The sequence below is a fragment of the Pocillopora verrucosa genome, chromosome 8 (genome assembly GCF_036669915.1).
Source record: "Pocillopora verrucosa isolate sample1 chromosome 8, ASM3666991v2, whole genome shotgun sequence".
NCBI lineage: Eukaryota > Metazoa > Cnidaria > Anthozoa > Scleractinia > Pocilloporidae > Pocillopora > Pocillopora verrucosa.
In genome coordinates, this window is record NC_089319.1 from 4,421,139 (window position 1) to 4,441,350 (window position 20,212).

Genomic DNA, 20,212 nt, shown 5'->3' on the forward strand with positions numbered 1-20,212 from the left:
AAATAAAAATTGTAGAAGAAAAGGAACAAAATACAAGGGAAAAGTGAATTTCCTCGTAGTGCATTTTAAAAGAATATCTGACTTCTTAGGATAAGCTCATTCTGGTCCTAGAAACTTTCAAATTTTGCTTCATATGCAAAATTACAGGTACTGTTTCATGTTATGCACAGTTGGCGTGATGCGCGCGTACAGTGGTTTAGATCTGCACAAGTGTCAAGTGCGCGGTATTGTAGTGGATACTACTCCATCATTTTATCAGATTGCCAAGGCGTTTTTAATTGTATCCATTTACACCCTTCAGTGTGTTGAGGCACTGCAAACTTTATTGTCCGGGTCAAAGCCGTAACACAGTGTACACATGCAGTTTGTAACTTGGATTTTGTTACTTGAACGTTGAAGAGCCTTTGTGGAAGCTACCTTAGAGTTACAATAATCACATAAGCTACCCGACGTTATTAACTTTACCATATACTATCGCTAGCCATACCTGTGGGTAATATGAAGAGAATCCTGTGTTGGGATTGACTATCTAAGCTGCCCCCTTGGGATTGCCCGCTTAGATTCCACACAAGAAAAAACACTGTGCTAAGGTGACTTACAAATCTCGGTGATGGAGGTGGAAAAAAGGGACAGAAGACTGTCAAAACAAAGACATCATGAATGACTTGCGTGAGTTTATTGTGCTACAAACACAGTTTGCTTTCTTTCCGTGCTCCTGAAATAAAAAAGTCATTCTTGATTCTTAATAAAGTGAAATCTTTTTGTGTTTTTATGGACCTCGAGTTCGTCTTGGTCCAATATTCCGCCATCTTGACCTCATGCTTGGTTAACAAAACACACACACACACACACACACACGCACGCACGCACACACACACACACACGCACACACACACACACACACACACACACACACACACACACACACATGTATATATATGTATATAATTGCTTAGTCGGTAAACCTTAGTACATGTAGGAGGGTCTCAATGTAGTTAACCGTTAACCGTAAAATGGCATAAAAATTGACAAATTTCAACAGTCAGTCGTCAAAATGGTCAACTGAAAAAATTTTTCTTTAAACCTCTGAACAGATTTTTGCAAGATTTTCATTGGAGGGGCTATGAAAGAAAAAATTTCTAGTTTTTGTGTGGGATTTCCCACACTTTGTCAAGGCCCGCGAAATTTATTTCTTTATTTCTTTATTTATTTGTCCACGAGAGAGAAGTGCTTGTCACGTGGTTTTATTTGCGTTCAGTGAGCCGTGAAGACTGGATTCCAGTCGGCGTTTTTTCATAGTGTATTGTACGGCGGCCATTTCTCTTCTCAGTCGTTGGGTTTTGGAGAACTTATTCGGAATTTCATGTTTGTTTCTTGGGGATTTTTGTTTCCAAGGTAAGGATAAGTCATTTCATATTTTCACGGGTTCTTTGCGTGCTTTAACTTTTCAATTTTGTTGTGGGAGCTTCACGATTAAGCTCTCACGAAAGGCGATTACGTTTGTACACCTAGTTTGTGTTCTTTCTTTCATAATCTGAGGCGTTTGTTTCGTTATTTCTTCAGATGTCTATAACAGAAGATTTTTTCACGTAAGCCAACACGCTGAAACGCGGCTTGTGTTCAGTGCAGGTTGCACAGGAGCTTTTACGCTTTCACAAGCCAACATTTATCGGCTTGGACCTTCGATGCGGGTTGTGCCAGATTGAAAGGAGTCATTGTACTCTCGCAAGCCAACATTTGTCGGCTTGAATGTATTTGTGCGGGTTGCGCTTCAAAGAGTCTCAGAGTGTCTCAAAGTGTCTCACGAGTGTCTCAAAATGTCTCACGAGTGTCTCAAAGTGTCACAAACTGAAAGAAACTATTTTTTGCCTTGAACTGTCAAGAGTGTTATCTATTTTAATAAACTGAGTTTCTAGTTAGTTGGATTGTTGTTGTTGCTAGCTCAAGCACACAAGTAAATATGGGGATCTCCATTGACCAATTCCGTTCAAGGATTGGATCTCATGAAGATTTACATCCTGATTTTAGTGAAAACTATGACCTCTCTGATGATCTCAACATTCCATCAACATCGCTGAATAATGAACCACAGATATTGAATGAATTACCTGATTTCGATTTTCGTCAAATGGTCCAGACACCCGATAAAGAGCAAAAATAATTTTTTATCACATTCTATATCAGATTAAAACCTCAGAAACCCCTTTCTACTGCTTCCTCAGTGGAGGGGCTGGTGTTGGCAAATTGCATTTAACAAAAGCTTTGTATCAGGCAGTGCTTAAGTATTATAACACTAGAGCTGGTGATGATTTTCATCAGATCAAAGTTATACTATTAGCTCCAACTGGTAAAGCTTAAGGGTAACACTCTTCATAGCACTCTGGCCATTCCTGCCAATCAATCACTGAGAAATTACAAACAGCTTGATTCAAGTAGACTAAACACTTTGAGAAGTCAATTGATTTTTGTTGATGAAATCTCAATGGTAGGAAATGGTATGTTTGCAATACAGCTAAACAATAGGCTTAAAGATATAAAAGGCTGTAGAGAGGATTTTGGAGGTGTGAGCATAATTGCTATTGGTGAGTTATTCCAATTAGAATCTGTTATGGATGCTTATATTTTCAAAGACCTCAAAAATGTAGATTTATGCTGTTCTTTCTCCCAGTTTATGGCATAAACACTTTAAAATGTTTGAACTTAATGAAATCATGGGTCAAAGAGACAGCAAAGTGTTTGTAGAATTACTTAATAGGTTGCGTAAAGGTAAACACACAGTAGCTGACATTGCAAAACTTAAAGAGAGCTATACAAGAAGACATCAACAACCCAATAGATGCACCTCACTTATTTATACAGAATGCTAAAGTAGATGAATTTAAACAAAGGGCCCATAATGCAGCCACAGGAAACAAATTCACAATAAATACTCAAGATAGTGTTATTGGAGCTATCTCTCCAGAGCTAAGAAACAAAATACTAAGACAAATACCCAATGATCCAAGAAAAACAAAACAGTTAGCCTCAACCCTTTGTCTTGCTGAGGGTGAAAGAACACACCTTGTCATGAATGTACGAACCGAAGATGGCATGACAAATGGCGCTGGAAATGTTGTTAAACTAGTTCAGTTACATCAACAAACCAAACCATCTGGTATTGTATGGGTACAATTTGACCACTCAGTTGTAGGTCAGAAAACAAGGAATGAAAAAAGACATTTGTATGTACAAGGAATTGAACACACATGGACCCCAGTAAACCCTGTGACTACACAGTTTGTGGTAGGTAGAAACAGAACAGCACAAGTTGTTAGAAAACAATTTCCACTGCGTCCCGCAGCAGCAAAAACAATTCACAGGTCACAAGGTGATACTGACAGTAGAGTTGTTGTGGATTTTAGAACCAGAAATACTATTCCACACATACATTATGTGGGACTCAGTAGAGTGACTGCTATAGAAGGCCTATATATTTCTGATCTGTGTGAAAGCAAGATTGCTGTTAATCCAGATGGAGAGATTAAGAACAACTGCAAAACTTAAGCTTTGCATCTCCCCTCTCCATGACATAACATTTTCCCTTCTTAAACTGTGTTATCTTAATGTAAGGTCTCTTCACAAACACATAGAAGATATACATAAAGACTTAATTTATCTAAGTGCTGATATCAATATTTTCACAGAAACAAGATTTAATTCTCAAGATAATAATGACATGTATGACATTGCTGGTTATGTTCTCTTCCGTAATGATAACCTTATTTCCAGCAATGGATCAAGGTCTTATGGTGGTACAGCTGTGTACAGTAAAATCCCATACTTACCTGGATACCCCTATTGTCACAATATACACGGTGTTGAAATAACAGTAATTAAGTTAGCAAGTCTTGAGGATTGGACAATCATAGGGATATATCACTCCCCAAACGTGCCTGTAAGACAACTTTATGAAGCAATAACTGAGGTATTAAATAACATTTCACCAGACAACAATATCATTACTGGAGACTTTAATATAAATTGGCTTGTTGAAACAGACAGAAGACCTTTGTATAATTTACTAGTGAGGGATAACCATTACAAACAGTTCATATCAACTTATACAACTGACAACAACACAGTAATTGATCATATATATACAAATATATCTAACATTGATATACAAGCAGATGTTTTAGAAACATATTTCACAGATCATAAAGCTGTTTGGGCCTCATTTCACGGTGTCCTACAACAAATTACTTTATCATGATTTACATTGTTTTTAAGTTAAGAGAGCAACAAAAGAAAGCAGTAAATAGTTATGAAAAGAGTTGTTTCCCTTTTTTCAGAGGAATTTGTAATGAGAAACTTGCAAAACTATTAATAAGGAAATGCTGCTTATTCATTTGGTACCAGAACAGGCCTTTTAAAATTAAGTTTGAAGTCATCTTTCTAAGAGTTGTCCAGTTTAACAACCATTTACAAAAGACAAAAATAAACTACATAACACACAGTCTTGAAATTTCAAGGCAGCTCCTTTAGCATCTTGGCTAATTTCTAACTGCAACCTTTATTGACAACCCTGCATTAAACAATTATTCCACAAACAACCACATGTGTGACTTTCACGTAATCTAAAATTCGTGATTGCAGCATTCCCACGTGCGTAAAGTGCTTGTAACTTATGGGAAACACACGCATGTTACACCAAAAAAACCCGCGTGTAGCAGAAGAGGCCGATTACTCGCAATTTCTCGTAGTTTTGAATTTCCCTTTTGTTTTTCAGAACACCCATATACCTGTACTTTTTTACACCGATGCGATAGAAATTAATCGGAAAAGCATTCCTTGAAATAGGAAATCGTCCTGTATTTTCAGCGAAAAAGATAGTCAAGTGATCAAAACAACACCGGCCAGATTATAGTCACGTGCTCGGCAACGACTTGTTGAAAGCGATCATCTTTCATTCTTACCATCAAAACAGTCACGTTTGCATAGAAGAATAACAAAACGAAACGATTACAACGGAAAGACCCAAATTGGCGTAGAAAGAAATAATGCTGCAAATTACCATTTTTTTTATGTCATGGGTACATGTTTCCGTGGGAATTTCTGTGTCAACGGCTTGCTGTCACGCACAAACTCTTCGTGATTCTCACTGGTCCTCGTTATGTTTAGCGCATGGACGATTCGAAGACCCTTCAAATTTGGTTTTTAAGTTGATCATAGCACTAATCTGAAACATTTGAAGTCCATTTCAATATAGTAAATGTCGAAACAGGCGTGTAAAGACAATAAATATCGCAACGATCAGTGCAATCATAATAGCGCCACGACTTTGGACTTACTTCTTCGGAAGGATAGATCTCGAGTTCGAAGCCGACTAATTACGACTAATTACGAAGAGTCCACGCTAATTTGCATATCGCAGAGCGCCACAAGAACTCGTTTCTACGCTATCGTGTATCCACGAGTTAAAAAGTAGTGGCAGAAATTTTTTCAATTTTTTTCCAATGACTGTTACGAAAATGTTTACTGCTCCAAGTATTTCCAGTATTGCCGTATAAACAAATAAATAGCCTAAGCCACCAAGAGGTAATTTATTTGTTGAAGACGATTACCAAACGTTCAAAAACACGCAAAAAAGCTTCCAGGGAGGGAGGGAAAGGCATATTGCTTGATAAAAGTATAAGTTAATACCCCAGATCCCTCCTGTGAATCTGTATTTGTTCAAATAATTCCCGCACAAAAATTACTATTCAGACTGTTGATTCCAGGCCTAATATCACCCCTGTAGCACAGTTGACTCACGGTGAGAGACAGGTTTGCTTCCGCTCAAAAACCCCTGGCAAACACTTTGTCAATGAAATCCCACACAAGTACGCATTGAGGACCTATTTTTACATGTTGGGTGTTTTTAAAAATAGTTTGAGGTATGTTTATGGTTCAAAATGTTTGTCATCTTGTAAATCTGATTTTAGGTGCTTTGTCCTCTGAATTCCACTCCACAAGTTCAACCAGTGAAAGTCCACTAACAAAAGAACAATGGGAAAAAAGTGAACAGCAAACAAAGATTATGGAGACAGCGAAATTGGAAGGTGAAAAGGAAATTTAAAAAACTTATATTAAGTTATATGGAAAGCTTGTGAACAGTAATAACGGTTATGTTATAATTACTTGAAGAATTATCTCAGTGCAATGATGTGGCATCAATTAATTAATATAATTGTACACAGTTCCAATTATGAGAACAAAACATCTGAAGAGAAGCTGTGAATGCTAATCTCTCTCTGCATTTTTACCCTTAGGTACTTCACCCCTCATTGTGATACCGACCACTGGTCATGGAAAAGAACTAGAAGAACCTTGGGGAAGGAAAGGTGAACAGGATGCTCAGTTTGAATTATTTTTGAAGTTAATGTAATTGAAACATGTTGCTCATTATGTTCAGGTACTACCAGTAAGCCAAGTAAAAAGTTGTATTGTATTGTAAGTTATCAACTATTTAATGTTCTTCATGTTTGTTGAGTTTTTCCCTTTGTTATCGGGAAAAGTACCCGCTTTTAAGTGGATTTAGTTGATCTACCCTTAAAACTGATATCAAACCACCTTGAAATGAATAAAAAGATGTGGGGCTTACTTCTTTCAGTTGTTTTTGCTGACGTGTTGAAGTCTAGCAAGGGGTTCCAGTTTGGGTTCAGTTCCCCCTGACATGCTCCAAGAAAAAAAAGAAAACAACATAGCAAATCACTGACTTGTTGTAATGATGCATTGACATTGAAGAAGTGGAAGAATTCATCCGTTTGTAAATTGGCCTAAAAAGCTTTAGGAGTGAAGCTATGAAACTTCTGGGAAAAAAAATGAGAAATGAAAAAAGAACGTGAATGCGGTTTTAGTCATCTTTTACAATAGAAATTAATGTTATTAATAGGCAAGAATGCTTCTGTCAGCAATTATGATAAATGATACTTGTCAATGCAAATTATTTGAAATGTGTTTCAGCCTCATTCTCTAGTTAAAGGTAGTGCTGAGTTTCCTTGCAATAAATTAAGGAAACGTTACATACATGTAGAGTGATTACTTTTTCAGTTGCTCTCAATAGTTTTTTTTTTTTCGGTTTTAAAGCTTCTGTTCTTAAATGTAGATAATCTACAGTGTACATGTACCTACTAGTATCTTTAAATGCAAGTTTTCCCAACTATTAATTAGTAGAAATGGTAATATCTCTCTACATACCTTTTTGTTTAGGCATGTTGCCTCTTCCTGGATCTTTCACCTTTGATCTTGAAGAAAAACTAGAAAAGCTTTATATGAAACTTCTAACGATAAAAGGTGAAGTAAAATATGCTGTTAAATTAAATTTCATGGCAAATCTAAACCAAGAATGCTTTTAAATACATTTAGTTCTCATTCAAAATATTTTTTTGAAAGGAAATTTCACCCAATTTAGTTTTCCCTCACTCTGTGTTTTGCTGTAAGGGAATATTAAGATGGTAGAGGCTGAGGATGGTGAAACAGTATATAATGATAAACTAAGTTTTTTCGGTGTTGATCCTAAATTACGCCTTAAAAAAAGTGACAATGATGTAGTTAAGATAGATTTTGTACATCGTATACAAACAGTTAATCGCATGTTGGTTTGACCTGTTATCGTGTCACTATTAAAAGTAACACCATGAGTTGCACTTTGTACCTTACCCCTGAGGGTTGACTCCATTACTACGAACACCCTGGCGGGCTGATTTAGTTTCTGTAATAGCGAAGAGTCTGTAATAACGGGGTATGAGAGATAAAATAACGTTTCCAACGTGGCCTCACAAACGGGAAAAAGATCAGGCCGCAAGCAGGAAATTCTCATGTTCACACCCAATTGAAGAATGGTTTCTTTATTTTCCTTTTTCATAATGTCGCTTTATAGTATGTTTGTTAGGATTTTGGATGAAGTATTAAGTGTCTGTTATAGCGAGAGAAAGAACAAGAGAAATGTCGTGCTGTGGGGCTTGAAAGTGTCTACATTTCGATAAAAGGAAGAGTCCGTTTTAAAGGGAATTTATTTCGTTTCTTCATGCTTTTCCCTAGGGGCTGGCTCTTGTTTGCGGCGGCGAGGTGTCTGTAGTAGTGAGGGGTACGCAGGGCGAGAGTCGACTGTAGATTAATCCAAATTTGGTATTGTTTCATTCTCTACTTTAGCTAAAGATGGCATTGAGTCGGCATGTGGTAAAAATACATAATGGTTGTTTTCAACGATGATCATGGAGTTACAATGAAGATCTAACACTGTTTTACTTCAACATGACTATAATTTGCTGTTTGCACAAGTATATCTGTTGTTATCTTTTCTGTGTAAAGTCAGACACTGAATTTTGAAAAGCTCTGTATACCTTTGCTCTCAGGTTCTTCATCTCTCCCCGTCGCTGATCTTAAGGAAAAGCTAGAGCAAGTATTTGAGGAAATTCGGATGCTGAGAATGGAAGGTGAATAGAAAAATTCATATCTTGTCATTTTTAGGGAGAAACTGATACAAGAATGCTAATAACTGTCCATAAAGTTTGCTTAGGTTTAAAAAATAAGCTAAAATATTGAATAGGTAAAAACCAAACATTTTCAAAACCAGGTCATCATCAGGGTGATGATGACCTAGTGTTGAAAATGTTTGCTTTTTATATATTTTTTAATATTTTAGCCATGTAAATAGCTCAATGCTATGAAATGAATTCATATTTTTCTAGAGAAATTATTCCCTATCTGAGATATTAACGTTTTTCTGTCTTTACTTTCATCCAAGAATGCTTTGAAATGCTCTCAGCTGTTATTCAGTAACTTAGTTTTGTTAAGGAAAATATTTTCAATTCAGTTTTGTCTCTTAATCCTCAACCTCAGTTAAAGGAAGTATCAAATTGGCTGTAGCATGTGATAATGAAATATTATTTATAGATAGGTTATTTCACAATGATATAATGGAAAACTTGCATTATTGTTCTTTCACTTGACCTCGATACATGTTATCATGCTTTAACTTTTTTATCAGGTGAGGTACTTAGTGCTAAATATATTTCTGTGTACCTTTGCTCCTAGGTAGTTTTTCTGTCCTTAAACTTTCAACTACTGATCTTGAGAAAAAACTAGCTGAACTACGTATGAAGCTTCAGAGGCTCAGAGTGGAAGGTGAATATAAAATGTTTATTGATTCATTATCAGAGAGAAATAAATCCAAGAATGCCGTTAAAGGCTTCCACCCCCGTATCGAATTATCACTTTTGAAGGAAAATTATTCCTTATTTAAAATAATCTGTTATCTGATTTTATTACTATTGATGAATGTCTCCACTCCTTCTTCAAATTATACATTTTCAAGGGAAACTATTCCTTAGTAAACCTGATCCCTCTTCCTTTATAATTATTAAGTGAGATAGATATCTAATACTTTCAGTTCTTCACATGAGCCTAGTACAATGTGAAGTGTTTGTTAAATGCCTGTTTTTAACCATTTATGCGAGGTAAGGCACTGAATGCTAAATACAGTGTATCTCTCTGTTTACCTTTCCTTTCAGGTACTTTGCCTCACCCTGAACTCTTTACTGCTGATCTTGTAGATGAACTAGAACAACTTGATAATCTTATTTGGATACTTACACGAAGAAAAAGAGAGAAAGGTGAGTGAAACATGTGTATTAACTCTGTTGAAAAGGGCAAAAGAAATATGGAAAGTGATGTAAGTAGTTCCACCAGTATTTCAGGCTTGGTTTTTTTAGTAACATGCTGAAAGGTGACACACTTCCTTTTAGTTTGTTATAAAGGACTCCTATTATTTTCTCTCCAATACCTAAGCCCTGCATGCAACTTGCAAAACATCTGCGCTGCTCATTACGTGTTGATAATGTGTATTTACTCCATATTTAAGATAACCCCCTCTTCTTATATAATGTTATCAATCAAGAATGGTGTTTCAAAATTCTTTAAACCATTTTGCTGTTTACTTCTTCTCTCAGGTAGTTCACATTCCCTTTTTTTCACCGCTGCAAATGTATCTGGACTACTCCATGAACTTGAGAAAGTCAAGATGGAAGGTGAATAAATAATGCACATTTAGAGAAAAAAACAATTTTAGCAGAATGCTATTAAATACTCTCACTTCTTTATCGAAGTATCTTTTTCCACGGAACTCTTGCACGTGCAGTCTTTTTCTGCATTAATTATTAACAATTGCAATGCTCATTAGAGGCCTAAGATATAAATTACATTACTACAATGGCACCCAGCACTCAGATGGAGACTGTTTTCACGAGTGGCAATCCTAGCAATCCAGCAATCAGCCGTCATGTAGAAAGGAGACAACCTCACATTGCACTAGAAAAAAATATTGTAGAAGAAAAGAAACAAAATACCAGGCAAAAGTGAACTTCTTTTTAGCACATGTTAAAAAATAACTAGCTTCTTAGGATAAGCTCATCCTAGTCTTAGAAACTTTCAAATTTTGGTACATATGCAAAATTACAGGTACTGTTTCATGTTGTGTAGTTTCGTGGTGCGCGCTTGCAGTGCGCGGTACTGTCGTGAATCTTGGATACAACTCTAGCATTTTATCAGAGTGCTTAGCCATTTTTAATCGTATCCATTTACAACCTTGATGTGTTAAGGCCCCGCAAGCGTCAAATTGTGCTCTAATTCAGAAAAAGGTGTACACATGCAGTTTGTAAATTGAGTTTGTGTGTCGAACGTTCAGGAGCCTTTGTGTAAGCCACCTCAGAGTTACGATGACCACGTCGCGCTACTAGAAGTTATTAGCTTTACCATATTGCTGCTTCAATAGTGCATGTAGTACTAATGTATGTGAGTGAACTTAAGTACATGTAGGAAGGTCTCAAGGGGGCTAACATAGCAAAAACATTTTGATGTTAGTCGTAATAATTGACGAATTTCAGCCGTTAGTCTTAACATAACATAAATGTTTATTCACAATTCAAATTTTACTGAAAGGTAAAAAGGAAACAAAAGAGGTTACCGGTTTCAAGTTTGTCTCCTAAAATAATTAAAAATCACAGTAAAATAGTTCAAAATTTCCTAAAACGTTAGTAAAATGGCGTCTGAGGCTGTTCTTGTAAATGTTCAGAGTTTTAGCCTCTGAAACTTCTTTAGGTAAATTATTCCATTCATTGACTATATTTGCACAGAAAGAATACTTAAAACTGTTTAGCTTTGCGGGCAATGGTTTAAGTTTATGGCGATGATTGGTTCTTAATGGTCGAGAATCTTGTGCAAATGTAAAATACTCAAATGGGTGTAGCTCGTTAAGACTGTTAGCCGTCTTATAGCACTCGGTAAGCGAAGAAAATAATCTTCTCTGATGTAGAGTTAGCCATTTAAGGACCTTTGAGCGCTCTTCATATAACATATCTCGGGCAATGTTTCTGATTGCATATCTAAGTGTTCTGCGTTGTACTTTCTCTAAAATAGCCGAATCCTTTTTGAGGTGTGGAGACCACACTGGAGAGAGGTACTGAAGTATTGGACGTACTAAACTCATGTACAATTTCGAGAACAATTTAGGATTCCTGGGGCCCTTTGTTCGACTTATAAATCGGAGCACGCTGTTTGCTTTGTTTTCAGGCTCCATGATAGATTTGATTTGATGTGAATTCCAAGATCCTTAACTTATTTATTTATTTAAGGATTTGCACAAAGCAGTACCGTAGCAAAAACAATAGGACGTAAGTCACCTACTAGGTTTAAGCTCCAACCCAACCCCCTCCTAAAATAACCTAATAATATAAGTAGACTAAATAGGCTGCTTAACAAGTGCACGCAACAAGGGTATTTACCCGGCAACATTTAGGACAAATTATTTTAAAGGTAAGAAAGTAGTCGCCATCAAAAACGTTGAAAAGTCTCTTGAAATAAAACGACTTAAGTTTACGCTTAAAAGAGTCAATAGACTCAGCCTGCCTAACATTATTAGGTATATTGTTCCACAAATTTGCTCTCCTATTAAAATAGAAGTCCCGAAATGTTGATGTATGATTTTTGTTAATGTTAAAGTTCAGCCCTGAGCACGCTTGACGCATCTGACTCGTAACAAAGGAAAAATAGTAATTAAATGAACAAGTTAGATCAATATGACCATGAAGACATTTAAAAAAGAAAACAAAGTCGAGGTATTCAAGCCAGTAATTAAGCGGCAATAACTTAAGTTTGATTAAGCGATCCTTATAAGATAAGTTACTACTATTTCTTTTTAGTATAAAGCGTGTAGCTCTTCTTTGCACATTTTCAACTAAGAATAAATTGCTGATAACAGACTGAGGTGCCCATAACTGAGAGCAATAGCCAAAGTGCGAACACACTAATGAACAGTAAAGACGCAACGGCGGAACACTACCAACAATTCCTGCGCAGCTCCTTCTAATAAAGCCCAGTAACCTATTTGCTTTAGCAACTATCATGAGTATATGATCCTTCCGAGAGGTGTCATTTACGAGCACTACCCCCAAATCTTTTTTAGTAGAGACAACCTCCACATCTATACCATTTATACTATAGCTACGATATGAACTAATACGCTTCCTAGATATACGCAGATTACTGCACTTTGTAGGCTGAAAATACAATTCATTTGACAAGGACCAAGTTGTAAGTGAAACTAAATCCTACTGCCATTTCGAAAAATCAGCATCATTATTTATGATCCTATAACATTTAGAATCGTCAGCAAACATAGCCAGCGTCGCACTATTAATTACATTTGGCATGTCATTTACAAATAATAAAAAGAGAATCGGTCCTAGAAGTGACTCCTGGGGTACACCTGACCCAACGCCAGTCCAATTACTGAAAGTTCCATTTATAACCACTCTTTGACGCCTTCCAGTTAGGTATGAGTAAAACCAGGCGAGTAGGGGATCATCGATTCCAAACGTTTTTAGCTTCAACACGAGCTTTGCCGGGCACACAGAATCGAAAGCCTTGGCAAAGTCCAAGTAAATTATGTCTGATTCTAGCCCGCGGTCCAGTGCATTACCAATATCATAGAATACTTCAATAAGCCGAGTAACGCAAGAATTGACCTTTTGAAAACCATGTTGAAAAGGATTCAAGATCTTCTTAACGTGAGAGACAAGGCACGAGGCCACACACCGCTCCTGAACTTTAGGGATCACTGGAAGTAACGACACGGGGCGATAATTTTCGACTAACTCTCCTTTCCCTCAACTATAACGTTAGATTACAAAGAGTTAACCAAAGAAATGTTTCTTTTTAACTCCTTAACAAGAAAAAGTTAGCCCTAACATGGCCAAAATTTTAACCGTTAGCCATAAAAGCCATCGCCCCATTGAGACCCTCGTGTAGCTCGTGCATTAAAGAACTTTTGCATGAATGTTCCATGTCGGAAACGATCGACAAAACGTGTTGGTGGTATCTTTAAATGACAAATTTAAATTTGACCCCAAGCTTGTCTGTGATCTTTCACAGTTAATGACAACATTAACTCTTACGTTGTCTTTTTAGTGTTTCCTCATTTTAATAATTTCTCTGAGCTGAGAATGTGACCTTAAGTACTAAAATAGTTTGTGTCTTTTTGTGTCCTTCATGATAGCATTAGAGAACGCCATGTATCCGACCATTAGATCAGGACTGGCGAAGTTTGATGTCAGTTTACCCGAGGAACTCCAGAACTATGTCAGCTACTTATTAAATGAGTCAGCCAAATTTCACTTCCGCAAGCAAGGTACTTAACATTGTTAAAATAAGCTTGTATTGGCTTTGAAACTTATGTCCAGCTATCTATATTCGGTGGTAAGACTATTGAGAAATGCTAGGTTTGTGTAATGGTCAAGGAATTTTTCTTTTAACCCAGATTTGTGATCTTGTGTTGGGGTTTTTTCATTCTCAGTAGACCTGGTACCTTTATATAATCATCAAATGACCTGCGCGGTCTAATGCCCGTTCCTAATAAGGGAAAAAAAAATATTTGTAAATGAACTTCTTTATGAAGGCCGTGCGCGGTTGCCCTGGCAGGGGCATGAAAAGCTGCAAGGCCAAGCGTGCGTCCACGTGAGAAGGAAGTAAAATGAGAAGAGCGGCGTTCATGGAATAAAAATCTGATTGACTGAGTAAGATCAGGCCGGACCGACATGACCCCTCTACTCAGTCCATAAGTGTATAGAATTCTGATGTTAAAGCTGGTCGCTTATGTGGTGTAACTTTAGTACTTTATGATCGTGTTTTCAAGAAAAAGACGTCTCTTTCCATTTATCAACACTAATACTTTGTTGTTATGTTTGCAAAGTGAAAACAATTTTTTCTCTTGTGTTCTTGAAAATGTTCTGAAACTTTAAAACCAGATTTGGGAAAAAACAACAACAGCATGCAACTTTTCTCGCACGCATTTTCGACTCTAAGAGTTTTAGATCACTAGTGGGGGAAAGATAATATTGGAATAAAACTTTATGACAATGATTTACACCTTCGCAAATGATTTGCTGACATTTTAAGACTTCTTGGAAAAAAAAAAGAAAAAGGACCTAGCTTAATGTTTTTGGTATCGCACAACCTTTATTTTTCATTCTGTCCGTCTGCTTGTTTTCCCAACTGGTTTCCTTTTACTTGGGATGATTCAACAATAAGTCGAAACACGGAGACTCGATTTTTTCTTGTTTCCAATTTGTTTAGGTATTTTTTGTCAGTTTTTAGACAAAAACAATGTAAAGGTAGTTTTTATCGCTGTAATGTTTTCAAGAAAAATATTAATATTTCTTTCTTTTTAATCCTTTAGTATTCCAACCACCTCGTGCCTTAGAGGAATTACGAGAAGCAATGGATAAAGACGAATTGATAGCATTCCTTACTATTCACATTAGAGAAGTTGCATGGCAGGTGGTGCTGCTGTTTACAGATGAGCTCCCCAGGGTTAAACTACCACGGGACTGGTGTGGTATAATTCATAACGAGGACGAGGACGAGGAGGTGTTTAATGAAGTGATATACAGTTCGACTTCAGGCATATTGAATGGGTGGCAAACAAAGTACGACCCTGATTTGATAACACTGTGTAAAGCGATCACCAACAGGGACTGGAAAGTAACCAGATTAATTCTCTCAAGGAGATGGATATCTGATGAAGGTTTGAAGAACTTGAGTACAGCGCTTCCTCAGAGTGAACTTTACAGCTTGACACTGCATGGCATTGGTTTACGAAGTCAAAGATTAAAATACCTGTGTGAAGCGCTGATCAATATTGACTGCCATTTAACCACTTTAAACGTCAGTGAGAATTATTGGGGAGACGAAGGAATCGTATACTTGTGTAACGCACTAACCAGCATTGACTGTACATTAACCAGCTTAAACGTCAGTTACAATACGTTAGGAGACGAAGGAATCATGCACTTGTGTAACGCGCTAACCAGCGTTAACTGCAGATTAACAAGCTTAAACGCCAGTGACATTCGGTGGGGAGACAACGGAATCGTATACTTGTGTAACGCACTAACCAGCATTGACTGTACATTAACCAGCTTAAACGTCAGTTACAATACGTTAGGAGACGAAGGAATCATGCTCTTGTGTAACGCGCTAACCAGCGTTAACTGCAGATTAACAAGCTTAAACGCCAGTGACATTCGGTGGGGAGACAACGGAATTAAACACTTGTGTGATGCACTTACCAGCAGTAACTGTGTGTTAACCAAATTGAAAATCAGTTTTATTAGATTAGGAGATGGAGGAATCAAAGAATTGTCTGAAGTTTTAACCAACGGATTCTGTACATTAACAAGTTTAGACATACGCGGCAATGAATTTGGAGATGAAGGAATCAAGCACCTGTGTAAGGCCTTGACTGATACCAACTGCAAACTACAGCGCTTAAACCTCCGCGCAAATTGGAATGTAACAGATGAAGGCGAAAAATATTTGTCTCAAATGTTAACTGGTACTGATTGGGAAGTTAGAGGAGCACAACTTTCCCGTTCAACTACAAAGTAGACCAAGTAACAAGTCAGAGCCACAGAGACCTGACAGGTTCCCCCTGTTACGTTTCGCTTGTCATGAAATAAATTCCATTTTTATAAATGACAACTTAGAGATTATTGTTCAAGGTGCTTAATTCGATAACTGACCTTCTAGTCACTATCACTTGTTGAACGGAGTATTAAAAATGACCAGCAGTGAGGCAGCCGAAACATCGCGATCAAGAATTGAAGAATGACTCTGTATCATGACACAAATGATTATTAAACGTTCATTGTTGGATAGACGAATTTCACTGTTTTATCAATTAGACTATAAATGCAACTGTAATTTCGTATAAAGGATCTGTTGGTAACAGTGTCAAAAATTTTGTAAAAAATGTTTTTAGCTACAGGGTTATACTGGTGATTTAGCTGTAATAAGATGCCAAGAATATTGAATGATATTTTGATAACCTATCTAAAGAATATCGTTGTCTACTAAAAGAAAACTTTGAAAAGACCACATGAATTAGTGACGTATAAATGAAATAACAACATATTTTCTCAAGTTTTTTTAAGGCTTTCATATTTTTTGTCAGTAGACTCCAAGAGTATAATGTTTAAGCTTCATTTAAATATTTGGAATGTTTTTTCCTGCCTTGTTCATTTTCGAAGCCAAATGCAGGCGTTGTAAAACCAATTGTATTCTCTTTCAAATGAGTTTATTTGGACTTTACCTCGTAATTCATTTACGCAAAGCTTGTACTCGAACTATTAATTTTTTCATCCTAGTAGAAAATTTTATGAAGAGCGGAGTTTTGTAATACTCTTAAATTACATACGAATGGTAGAAAATTGTTTCAGTACGGGTTACGTAGTCAATGTATACTCCCTTTTTCAATTTGCCGGAATAGTTTAGAATGTACTGTAGATGTAATCTAATCGATAATATTTAAGTTATTGTTCCAAAATTCTCAACTCTCAGTAGAAATCATATTTTACATATATATTTGATATTTTGTAAAGGACCACACTAAACTGCGAAGTATATTAACCAACGACATTGAATATGTGAAAGGACTGCAGTTAAATTTAATAAATGTGGTTTTGTTTTTTTACGATCCTATCTTTTACTGAATCCGTCAATAGAGCCTTAATGAAAGAAACACGGGCTAAAACACGTATCCGTTTTATTTGGACACGAAGGTTCTTTTTCCGTTTGTATTTGGTCCAGGATGAATAGAAGTAACTCCTTCCATGGTCAAAAGCAAAACTCTAAATGGCTTGCGCAAGAGCCTAGTTTAGGGGGTTCTTTGTGTGGAAGTGTCGAGTAATTTCGATAGGCAGGAACACTTTTCCATAAAACCAAATGTTTGGATTTAGCCTTGGACTTCCTTTCAATCTCCTCGCAAATTTCCTTACAAAGAAGCTAGGGAAACAGGTCTGTAGCTCTCCAATTTGATTTTGGCACCTTTCATATCAGTACAGCGGAATAGCACGAAACTGTTTTAAACAAACAAACAAAAAAACAAACAGCTACATTCCCGTACTTCGAACTTAAACCAAATTTTTAATGAATTATTAAACAAAGTGCATAGGAACGATGCTAGTGAGTTACTGCAACATTTCAAGATTCTTGGATGAATTTCGTCGGGGCTGCGGCTTTTATAGGCATGTTATTTCAACAGGAGATTTTTAACTTCAATGCATTTGATACCTGTGCGAAATTCTTTGTCCTTTCAAAGTTCAGGAAGTTAAGAAGATTACTCAATTTTTCCGATGTGAACTAGCGATTTAAACTATCCGGATCGTGGTTTTTTTTTTTTTAATCATTCAGAATATCTGTACAAACTTAGAGTATCTCAAGGTCGTTTGTTAAATTTTTCCGTCGCCTTCCTTTACAATCTTGACACTTAGTTGTTTAAGATAATCTCAAAGCGCTTGGTTGAATGACATAATTTTTGTTCTATTATTCAAATTTTGGGAACGCGTCTGTGACGCTTGCGACGAAAGAGGAAACTTCGAGGGGTGTCGCTATGCGTGTTTTCTAAGTGTCGCTGATGTGGGACTATTTTACCGGTCGTAATGAAACCACGAAAACCAAGATGACTATCAACGGTGTTTATTTAGATCACGGTCACGATCACGATCGTAAACTGAAATTGCAATAATATTATAACGAAAGCATGAATGAAACGCTTTACGTGCCTATGTCGATAACGCGATTAAAATAACAACAATTAACGCGAATTAACATAAACAAATCATAAAAGGCTAAATTAAAACTACTCGAGCATCAAAGATCAGCTACACAATGACCATTTGCGGCTGGTTAACAGCCCAAAGACTAAAATGTGGGCGTTACTTTGCGAGCGTCTAGTTAACAGCCCAAAGACTAAAATATTCCTTCGATTTCAAGATAATTAGTTGTACTGTTGTACAACACAGTACATATGTGCGCTATCGCCCAAGGTGAAAAACTAAACTTAAACATATTGAATTAAAACTAACAAAATCACTTACATATCGGTCCCGCTTGTGCCAAAGGTTTGGAACGAAAGACGAAGTTATTGCTGTTCAAGGTGAAATCTTACGAAACTCTGGCTTATAGGGACGCTAATTTAGGCTTTATATGCGCGTGGTGACGCTAAAATATCCGATTTCAAACCAATAGGGAAAAAGATAAACATTGTAACTAAGATCGTAACTAGGCACACAAATTAAAGTAATCGACAATTGATCTAATCAACAAAAAAGGCTGTTCTTTGTTCGATATCCTTAACAGCGTCTGATGCAAAGTCCTTCCTGTTATAACTTACATATTCTGGCTTAGTATTTTTTTTGCTTTTAATTTTTGTTATTGGAAGTTAGATTTAAAGCATGTCTTAAAGGATAGTATCAGCCAAGATTGGAAAATCAAACGCTATCGTCAAAATATATTAAAATTTAAGTTCTTACCTTTGTTTGAGACTTTATTGAGCAACCTTGTGTAAATTCTTCTACTCGATTCATCTCCATCACCACGGATTTTGCCGACATGAGTGAAAGGCCTCGTGCTAGAAACTTCTAGTCAAATCTGCCAAGTAAACAGTGACACTAACTCTTTGGGAAATTTCTGTAAAAGGCTCTTATAAACTGAAAAGGGAAATCTAGTTTTTATTGTGACGTACCTCGTTCTCCACTTCTTCCTTTCCACTAAACCTTATGTACAAAAAAAAAAATGCACAGATCTAGAGATTGCTTCTGTTCTTTGACAGAGCCTACAATTCATAGAAAATAGAGGCTGGGTATTCTCAGCCAGAAAAGGGCAAGGAAAATCAAACGCACATACCAAGCCAAAAGGAACCTCGTCGCGCGCTAGACTTATCGTTACAGCTCATTCAGCCCTCCCTCTTAATTTCTAAACCCCTCCCCCTCGAAAAAAAAAGGAAAGAAAAATTACTGAGCGTTCAAAGTTATTTATTCGTTGGCATATTTTTATTGTGTTTAGCTATTCATAACAATCATTTAGACGACTAAGCTAGAACCTACCGCTCATTACTCATGATCAGCTAGGTTTTTACTTGGTAACGTAATTTTACAAAACGATCGAGTCCTTTGAAAGGTCCTTGTCGTGATAACAACGTGTGATTAGCCACGTCGGTGGTCGGTTAAACTGAAACAAAGATACTCATGTCCATCACCCATACTTGGATATTGACGATACTGAGAATCTCAAGTTACCGCCATGGAGCAATTCAAGATATTTTTCGTCTTCATAGATAATACAGTAAAGCCTTCCCCTTTCGCACCCACTTCATGTTTTTCTGGTGCAATTTAAATTAATGAATAAGACAGGTCACAATCATGTATCTTCAATTTCCAGTTTCCATTAATGTTTAATTGTGGAGAAGAGTAAGTGTACGCGATAGATTAAGCATCGACCTGCGGGTGTATATTTTATCCATCGAGCATGCGCAGGTGAATGGCCGCTCGCTTGCATCTCAAGTTTTCTTTGTGCCTTCTTCTTTTTGTCACTCATGTATGGGCAAGATAACTTTTTGAACTAGCGTATAAATGCAATTTCCCGAAAATATTTCCAGAGCAAAAGTATTACGACAGCTCTTTTTTTGGCTATGATTTTATTCTTCGCTAGCTGTTTGTTTGTTTTGTTTATTTTTCCAGCTGAAATCCACTCTGTTTACATTGACAACATTATGAAAAAGTGTAGAATTCCATTTATTTTTTCTGTTTTCGGTTTATTTATCTATTCTCGTGCGTTCATTTAATTTCAATTACATTTG

The 20,212-nt window shown here is 36.7% G+C and overlaps 2 protein-coding genes across 5 annotated transcripts in view; both read left to right on the top strand.

Moving 5' to 3' along the window:
• The window catches only part of LOC131788998 (uncharacterized), a 75,519-nt gene that overhangs the window by 42,736 nt on the left and 12,571 nt on the right, over positions 1 to 20,212 (top strand). The window lies entirely within an intron of this gene.
• Positions 1 to 20,212, top strand: part of LOC131796246 (uncharacterized) — a 96,990-nt gene that overhangs the window by 20,299 nt on the left and 56,479 nt on the right. The gene's annotated exons all lie outside the window — the stretch shown is intronic.